This window comes from Phoca vitulina, unplaced genomic scaffold, assembly GCF_004348235.1.
Source record: "Phoca vitulina isolate PV1807 unplaced genomic scaffold, GSC_HSeal_1.0 scaffold79, whole genome shotgun sequence".
NCBI lineage: Eukaryota > Metazoa > Chordata > Mammalia > Carnivora > Phocidae > Phoca > Phoca vitulina.
In genome coordinates, this window is record NW_022589782.1 from 82,854 (window position 1) to 92,602 (window position 9,749).

Sequence of the window (9,749 nt, forward strand, 5' to 3'; positions counted from 1 at the left end):
ATACCGGGCTCGGCTCTGAGGCCTGCAGTCCTGTCCCTCTGCAGCTGCTCTGGGCTGGGCTCACACTGCGTTAATCCATACACTTCCAGGATCCCAGGGTCAGGGACCAGGGAAAGCAAGGTCAGTGTGTCGAGATGTCTGGAGACAGCAGACCGGTGGTGCCCTAAGAGGGACCCCCTTTGGAGATTCAGGTCGGGAGGGCACCAGCAAGTTCCTGCCACTTGTGCGCGTGGGGTGGGGGTAAAACACAGGCACCCAGACTACCTACCAAACCTTTTTTCAAGCTAACACCTTATGGGAGGTGACTCGGCACAAGCCCCCACATACTGCCACACAGGGACCCCGTGCCCACGGGCCAGCCTGGGAGAGAGCAGCTACAGGGTGCTCTCCCTCCCTCCCAGGCAGCTGGGGCCTCTTGTCAGGAGACACCACTCGGCAGAGGCCACTCTCTCATTACAGCATTTGCAGGAACACACTCCTTCCAAGGGAGCAGGTCATGCACAGTGGACACGGGGCGACGGTAGCTACTACATCGGACCAGGTCTCTTTTCAGTGTTGGCATCGCCAGGATTACAGCCTTTTCAGAGGGGCTTCTGTCTAGTTTTCAAATTACTGGTGATCACTTCGTATTAAAGGTAATCTTCCGATTTGAAGAGAAGACTTGGAATACATATGCAAGATTCAGGCAGGACTTTGAGTACGCGCCCTGTGAGTCTGCGTGGCTGAGGTGCAGGGGCTTGTGGCCCGACTCTGGCCGTGTCCAGACAAGCCTGACTGCTGTGGGCAGCACTTAGATTGGTACCAAAGAAGTCAGCCTCTCCAGAGGGAGGAGGAATGTGTGTAGGGCTGTGGTTTTGTCTTAGCATTCCTGAGTCTAGACATGGGATAAGACCTTGGGATGATTCTCAGGGTCTGGAAGGAAAGCCAAGGCATGCAATGTGAGCACAGCGTGTGCAGGGATGTGGGCAGCAGGGACTGTGACCGTACAGCAATGCACCTGTGCCTCTGCAGACCCTCTCAGCCATCACCACCTCTGAGGAGGCCAGATGGCCACACCCATGCACAGTTCCTGAATCCTCACACAGTGGAGGCCTTTTAGACTGAAAGAAATTGCAGAAACTCATTTTCAGCTTGGTGGCCTCGTGTCCCACTGAGGGCAACCCTGTGCCCAGGGGAACATCCCCACTGGGCGGGACCACTGGCCTACGTCCTGTGCATGGTCCAGTTTCCTTTCCCAGACACTGCAGGGTCCCCATCCTCTGCAAGAGAAACCCCCAAATCAGAGTGCAGGGGAAATAGCAGGGAGAGGGGTTCTGCTGTCTACCCACAGAGAGTGGCATGAATCAACGTGCAGCGTTACATAGGATTTACACAACCCTGAGTGTCAAAAGGCCCCATGATGATTCTTTCTTCACCAAGATGCCCTGACCTAGGCTACAAGAGGTCACCTGATTTCTTTCCAAAACATTCTAAGTGAACACTACAGCATTTCTCCATGTATTTTAATGTCAAGGTATCCCCACCACACCCCATATCTGCGATTTGTGGTGAGCTCTGCTTAGAAAATTTTCTCCTTGGGGCGCCTGTGTGGCTCAGTTGGTTAAGCATTTCACTCTTGATTTCAGCGCAGGTCATGATCTCAGGATTGTGAGATAGAGCCCCGCTTTGGGCTCTGCACTGGGATGGAGCCTGCTTAAAATTCTCTCCCCCGCCCTCTCTCTCTGCCCCTCCTTCCCCCACCCTCCCTCTCTTAAAAAAAAAAAAAAATCCTCCTCAAGCTCACGGAGGGACCTAGGGCTCCCTGGGAATCACATGGGATGTCCTCCTTAAAAACTGCATTGTACATACCAATAGCTCATTTCCTTCTCCTGCTGAATAACAGCCGGTTGTATGGATAGAACACAGTTTAGCCATTCTCTACATGGGCACGGGGGCTGTTTTCAAGTTTGGTTATTATGAACAAAGTTGTTGTAAACATTTTTGTACAAGTCTTTTTCAGACATGGGTCTATTGAAATGTCATTTCTCATGGGTAAATACCTAAGAGTCGAATTACTGGCTCACAGAGTAGGTATGTACTTAATTCTGTAAGAAATTGCCAGAACTTTTCCCAGAGTGGCTCTACCATTTTACACACCACATCCCTATCTGTGCTGGGTGTCTAGCGGCATCTTATTAGAGTGAGCCTAACTTACATTGCAGTGAAGTCCAATTTATCAGTAAGACACACAAGTTGGAAGCTTAAGATTCTACACATAGACTCGCCATATGATGCGGCAGCTTCCCCCACAAATAATTTACCCAAGAGAAAAGAGCACATATGTCCACACAAAAGCCTGAACAGGAGTGTTCACAACAGCCCAAACCTGAAACACCCATATGCTCATCAGCAGGATGGCTAGAAAACTTGGATGACAGCACTCAGCAATACAAAGGGACCGGCTGATGGCAAAGACGTGCTGAGTGAATAAACCACTAACCAGTACATGCTATAGGATTCCACATATATGAAATTATAGAAAGTGAGGCCAGATGCTTGGTTCTGGGACCTGTTCTGAAATCATAAGCTGAACTACAGTTGTGTTATTAACCTAGCCCCACGTTCTCTTCTTTTGTGTTTTCTTAAGCCCTGTGCATGACTCATTAACTTTGCCCTTGTCACTCTACCCCGTCTGCACATTGATTATAAGAATCTGATGAAAAACAGATGATAACATTTTTCTTAAAACTATCTGATGTATACCAGGTCCCAGATGGCGCTTCACTGTCCGGAAGAGTGTGTACCTTCAGTGGTTTTAAGACTGCCCCCTCAAGTTTCAAGAAGCCCATAAACTTCCCTTCACATACTCACATTCCCAACCACTCATATGTAAACTGCCCCTAGATTCAACAAAGCAAGGCAGCTTTGGGAATGACCCCCTGCCCTTCTGAAAATAAAGCTTGCTGTGCTTCAAAGCCACTGTCTCAGTCATTGGCTTACTGCGCATCAGGTGCACAAACAAGAGGACAAATCTCCACAGGTGCCTGGGACTGGGGTGTGAGGGACTGGTTGTGAAGGAGCACACGGCAACATCCCTGGTGAGGGAGAGGTTCCAGAGCTCTACTGTGGTCATGGTTACATGGGTGCTCACATGTGCCGAAGTTCGTCAAAACGTACACCCAAAGGGTTGCATTTTATTTTACGTAAGTTATACCTCAATAGAGCTGATCTTTAAAAAGATGCAAATACTGTTTCTGGCTCAACATATCTTCAGTAAGTACTCCCCCTCTTCTACAGCAGCACCACCAACCGAGTCACACCTTGGCCTTGTGTCTACAGTCTCGGAGACTGTCTCGACAACATAAACACCCTCTTCATTCCGTAGTTGCCTGCTTTGCCACTTCCTGTACTGAACACGGCAGAAACTTCAGAAAACCGTATTTGTTCACTCATTCACTCAGCCGGTCAGGCAACAAGTGTTTATTGTGTCTGTTAGCTCCAGGCACTGTGTTAAGAGAGGCTGGAAATGTAAATAAGACACAATGTCCACCCTGTATCTTAAAAGAGGCAGGGAGACACAAAGTGAAATCAGTACAGAATGGCAGCAGTAACTGGTTGTGCAAGTCTAAGTCCTCGGGCACAGTATGCCCACAAAGGAGGGATCCATGTCCTCTCCAGGGTCAGGAAAGGGTACAGAGAGGTGCCATGTGAGGTAGGGTCTCAAAGTGCTGATGGAGGAACGAGGGAGCACATGGAAGGGCATCAGAGAGATGAGGGAAACGGATGAAGGAATATGGCGATGGCACGACGAGCAGACCTGGAATATGGGGAGACCAGTCACAGAGGGCGAGCTGGAGCTGAAGGTCCTGGCCCGGGGCAGCGCACACCCCCCTTGCACACCCGTACATGGGACTCTGTCCGCAGGTGTGGCCTCTGACACCTCGTTTCTCTTACACGGGAATATAAAAGTACAGTTTCATTTATTTAAAACCAGTCACATACTTGAACATGTTCACCTGCCACGACCGCCAACTCCAATGACTCCTTCAGAGACAGTAACGGAGAAGGAAAGCGGTAACGAATTCCCGATTTACCTGTGACACCCAACCCGGGGGGTGTGGGGGGCAGAACCGCCAAGGCGTCACACACGATCTGTAAAGGTCCATGGCTTAATCCTGCAGGGGTACAATTATGAAAAGGTGAAGAAAAGATTATTTATAACCCTAATCTAAACACCAGAAACTATACTGTGTTCTTCATTTCCACCGAGGACATACTTTTCTCAACCAAGCTGCTTCTAAGGAATAGTCACTAAAATCGAATTCCAGCAAAGCACACACGACACCTGTACGGGAAAGGCCCACAAAGGAAGGTGGGCGAGAACGCCGCTCATCCCTTCTCTGAACACACGGACGGCCGTCCACAGCGGGCAGGGCGCTCACACTTGCCGCCTCCGGACGCGAGGGGCTCAGGCCGCCCCCACGCCCACCGACCCCCGTCCGTTCCCGTCTGGGGAAAGATCGTCAGCCGGTCTCCTGCGCTGGCAGCGCTGGCAGCGCGGGAGGGGCAGGCTCGGGCGACCACGGCCGGACAGCCGGGCGCTCCCCGGGACGCCGGGGGGGGACACCGCGCCGCGCAGGGAGGGAGTCGTGGCTGGGAGCAGAGCTGCCACGTTCGCGGGGGGTGGGGGGGGGCGGGAGTCACCTTCTCGCGAGGTGACAGGGCAGGGGACGCGGGGGTTCCCGTCGCCTCTCGATGGCGTCACAGGCCTGCGCGGACCCTGACGCTCAAAGGCCCCGGCGCGGCCGCGCACAGCACGGAAGAGGAACCCGCGGGCGAGATGGGCGACACACGCTGGGGGACAGAGGGCCAGCCTCGCTCCTCGGCCCGCTTGGCTGCCTCGTCGAGGGCCTCCAGTCCGCGCCTGCGCTGGCACAGTGAGCCTGCGCAGTGCCGTCTTCACCGCCTTTCCTCCTCAGGCACATTGGAGTCTCGCTGAGCGGCCGCGTGCACCAGGCAACTCAAGTCAGGACTTTTGGCCCGCCCAGTTCGGAGGCACACGCTGTACCTGGGTTTTCCGCCTGCAAAGGGCCCAACCCTCAGCTCGCCCGACGACCATCTTGCCCCGCTCCCCCAGTGTCTCCGTTTGGGCACGCAAGAGCACCTCTCCTCACTCTCTGTCCCCTAACGTCTTGTAGTGGCCATGCTGTGCGGTTCTGCGCGTGCGCCGGGCCTCACCCCTTCAGCCTCCGCTAGCCGTGCGCGGCTCCGGTACCACGCTCTGCGCGTGCGCAGAGCGTCTTCCTCCCAGCCGTCTGTCCCGGACGTCGAGGGGCGCTGTGCTCGGCTTTGCGCGTGCGCTGAACCGCACCGTATCCCGGCGGTTTATGTGGCAGTATCTTGGAGAGCTGCGGCACTGCGCTCCCTCTGCGCGTGCGCGGCCTGATAGCCCTCTTAGCGTCTGGGTTTGCACCTCTAAGTGAGGGTGCTCACACACACACGGTGCTTGCAGTTTTTTATTTTAAGCATAAGGTTTCTCCAACAAGGACGTCACAAGAAAAAAAAGATTTATTTATTTGAGAGAGAGAGAGCGTGAGTTGGTGGAGGAGCAGAGGTAGAGTCTCCAAGCAAACGCTCGGCTGAGCGCGGAGCCCAATTCCGTCTCACAACCCATGAGATCATGACCTGAGCTGAAATTAAGTCAGATGCTTAACCTACTGCACCACCCAGGTGCCCCACACTAATGCTCTTTTTTGAACATACTTATGACGGGTCACTTTAATGTCCTCCTGGTGGCCTCCATACCACTGATCATCTTGGCTCATTTAGGTTCTAAAAACCCGAGACCAAGGAAGGTCCTTGCTGCCTTGTGGGGTCTTTGTATTGTTAGCTGGGGAGGTCGTTTCTCCCAGGGGGTCTCAGCGCCAGGAGCCCCTGCTGGACTTTGTGGGGTCAGGAACCTGGGGAGTGGGCGGAGACCCCTCAGGGCAAGTTCACTAACATGCTCAGCACCAGAAGGGACTGTGGGAAAGTTCCACTTTTAGATGGGGAAACTGGTCCTGGGGTGTGAACTAGGGGTGTCCCAGGGATGCCTGCTTGGCCAGAGTAAGTCCTCACAACCTTTGCTCCAACCCCAGCTCTGAGACCTTGCCCTCCAAAGGGCAGCCTTTCTTTGATGGCCCTCGTGGATGCATGGTGATTCACAGTCCAGGAAGTGGGTAGGAGAGGCTGGGTCAGAAAAGCCAGAGAGCATGGCCCTGTGTGGGGTACAGAAGGGCCAGTGTCAATCGGGGGGGGGGGGGGGATGCTAAGTTAACCTGCACAATAATGGGGAGAGAAGGTATGTGCCATGGCCAAACAGACTCTGTGCAGTCTGGGGCTGAGGGGTCAGAGTGATGCCTCCTTTTCCCTTTGGTTGGGAGATGGCCTGGGTGGGGCTGCAGAGATTCCTCCTGTTCAGAGTTTGCCCACCTTGAAGGTGCCCCAGAGCTACTTCACACCCCACGCCCCCTGAGGTGCCCACCCATCTCACCACTTGTATTTCTTGAGATTTGGGGGCTGTGACTATGGGATGCTTGGGTATTGGGATGGGGAGGGGGTGGGAGGTATGTCTTGTCCTAACCACAGTATATGCAGGAATGATGTATTAGTACAAGACAATGAAAACAAAGGCCAGAGAATCACGGCCAGGCTGCAACCCAGTGCTTGGAATGAGAACGAGCAGTTTAGGCCCAGGCTGAAATGTAGGCTGGGAGGGAGGACCTCCAGGAGGAAGGCAGGGGACCTGGCACCTCCAGGGTGGGGAGGGGTGAGAGCGACTTGGACCTGGCAGATTGAAGGGGGCCAGGCAGCCAAAGCAAAGTCCCCATAGGCAAATTTGAATGTGTCCTGCATTACAGATAAGAGCAATATTAGACCAACATAGATATGTTATCCATCCCAGAATGTTGCCTGGAATTTCTATTATGATTTGGTTTTAGATTATATTTCTGCTTGATCTGTCTCTTTCTCTTAAAAATGGAATACAGCATGGCAATTCTGGCTATCTCTGTCCTGGTTCATCAAGATTTTAGTGCACTAAGATTTTATTGGCTAATTAGAATTAATTGTAATTCTGGGATACTTAATAATGCCATTATGCAATTTTCTCTGTTGCCCATGAAGAATGAGATCAAGCGCATGTGGCACGGACAGGATCTGTTCCTCATCGGCCACTCTAATGGGGTCACATAAAGTAGCCCTGGGTGGGAAGGCCCAGTCACTGAACTGCCTCCACAGCCCTTCCAGAAGCCCCACACTCAATTCTGGGGAGTTGAAAGCACTTTAGAGATCAAGGGAATAATGACAGACATAGATGAGACAGCTCACAGAATCTGCTAGCACGATCTTTTTTTTTTTTTTTTAAGATTTTATTTATTTATTTAACTGACAGAGAGAGAACTAGAGAAAGAACACAAGCAGGGGGAGTGGGAGAGGGAGAAGCAGGCTTCCCCCCAAGCAGGGAGCCCGACACGGGGCTCCATCCCAGGACCCTGGGATCATGACCTGAGCCGAAGGCAGCTGCTTAACTGACTGAGCCACCCAGGCGCCGCTAGCACGATCTTTTAAAGATCCATCAGCAACAATGTCAAGCCCAGATGGCTTGGTCCTGAGTTCCCTCATTATCAATATAGCTTTTATCCTGGTTCCTCTGAATTATTTGTGCAGAAAATTGGTTTTGCCTAGCTGGAAAGACCTGTTTATATGCACATTTCTTTTTAGACAACCCCTCTATTGTCACAGATTTTTTTCCTATTTTTGAGTAATTCCTGGGAGTAACACAGAAGAGGCATTAGAAATGACTGTCACCTGGATGCAAGTCCCAGTTTTTCCTCCAGTGCACTCTCCTACAATGAGGTGAGAGTGGAAACTGCTATATTTTTAGATGAAATTTCTTTGGGAAATAGTTTCTATTTTATCAGTAATTCTCTGGCTATTTTTTTGGGGGGGTGGGAGCTCTGGCTAATATTGTAAACCAATATTCATAAAGCTACCTAAGAGCTTTGGGATAAATGGGTTGTAATGGAGAAAAGCTGTTCTCCAGTGCACACTAGAAGCAGGCCCTGGCAAACAAGGGCACAGAGAAGATGCTAACAAACGAGAGGGAGGGCTCCCAGGGCCAAGAGAGAGCATCTGAAAACAAGACAGGCGTGAACACATATCTGCAGCGGGACAGCAACAGGGCCTCCCAGGAGAACTGGGCTGTGGTAGCTGATCCCCACACATCTAGGAGCAGTCGGCCTGTCCTGTCCGTCCCCGACAACATGAAGATCTTGGTGCCCTGCCTGGCCCTCTGCCTCTCCAGCTCCCCTCAGATGGCTGTTTTTATATTGCAAAGCTGATAAGATGTCTCTTTTGTTCCATAACCATAATTAAGTCTCTCTAGGTCTCGGGTATCTGTGTGGTAGTGTGTTTAGGGCCCACTATAGCAGTCCCCCCCGCCCCTCTGCAGGCCCAGAAGCATGAGCCTGAGCCAGTGGGAAGGAAACATTGCCAGCGCTAAGGCCAAATACTTTTTCCATATGAGCCATTTTTTCTTTAAAATAATGCCACAATTAAATTTCTTTACAGTAATAACTTTATCTCTCCAAATTATAATTGTTGTTCTTTTTGGTACAAGAGATTAAATAAGGTCAACATATCACAGTCTCCTTCTCAGCAGTCTCTAGGAGGCTGGTTCTTTCCGGTGACCCCATCCCTTCCCTCACCATCCAGAATCTCCAGGACCCCGGCCTGTGGCTACTGCCATCCCTGAGCCGTCCCTTCCTTCCCACAGCCCTGCTCTTCTGGTCTGGGACCTGCTCTGCTCCACATCTGCATTCACAAGGGAGCTGAGAGGTTGCTGCGGCAGGAGCTGAGAAGTGCCAACCGGGCTTACCGCTTGCACCCCAGTGGTCTGGTCTTTCTGGAGACATCTAGGGAAACACTGGTTCATGGGCACTCCTGAGGGGGCAGAAGGCTGGTCCTAGGGGCACGCCACTAGTCCCTGCCCATGACCCAGTGTGGGTGGCGAGGGTTACTTCTGCAAATGCCGAGACCAGGCTGGGCTGTTCACACCCCCAGAGTAGAGATGGAGGACTTTCAGGGTTTTGTGGGGCGGGAGTATTTGCCCAGGCTGCTTCTGAATGGAGCCTCCCACCCCCCGGAATACACAGGGATCGTGTTTGTGACATGGGTGCAACTCACAATGCCCAGGGTAATCCCAAAGATGTAAAGAGCAGGGGGGATAGTCAGGGTAAGTCTGTGCAGCTAGTGACAGTCCCTACAGGCCACTGGCCACAGGCAGCCTCCTCTTGGGATTAGCCCAGGAGACTGCACAGCTGTGCCCAGTGAGGCCTCCTGATCGCTTGTGGCTTTTCCTTGGAGTAAGGAGGCAGCCTGTACGGCCCCGTTGGAGTCCTATCAGCAGCTGCAGGAGCTTTCCCCACCAACGCTCCACCATCCACACGGGCAGCCTTGCTTTCAGGCTGTAATTACGGAAAAAATAAACATTTTAGGAGACGTTGCAGGATGGGACACTTGCTGCTCTCTTCTGAAGCTGTAAACGTGATGGATGACCCATTGTTGGATGATTATGAAAGATGAACCAGCTTAAATTTCAACAGAACCTAAAATATCATCAATGAGCACAGTCAGCTTAATGGTTCATAAACCAGCTGCTTAATTGTTGTGACACAGAAGGTCGAGAAAGATTGCCTGGCGTTTTTCCAAAAGAGGTTAGCCGAGAACAT

At 52.0% G+C, this 9,749-nt stretch overlaps 1 long non-coding RNA gene across 5 annotated transcripts in view; it reads right to left on the reverse strand.

Annotated features, from left to right (window-relative positions):
- LOC116625505 overlaps nt 1–5,211 on the reverse strand; it is a 35,743-nt gene extending 30,532 nt beyond the window's left edge. For 3 of the 5 annotated variants that reach the window (XR_004298085.1, XR_004298083.1, XR_004298080.1), the window contains exons 1-2: nt 4,684–5,211; nt 4,074–4,154 (exon numbers count right to left, since the gene is read on the reverse strand). This is a non-coding gene — a long non-coding RNA (uncharacterized LOC116625505). Of the gene's footprint in view, nt 1–4,073; nt 4,651–4,683 lie in introns of those variants that run through there. The other 2 variants (XR_004298082.1, XR_004298081.1) reach the window with 2 other exon arrangements.
- Between the last annotated feature and the right edge of the window lie 4,538 nt (nt 5,212–9,749).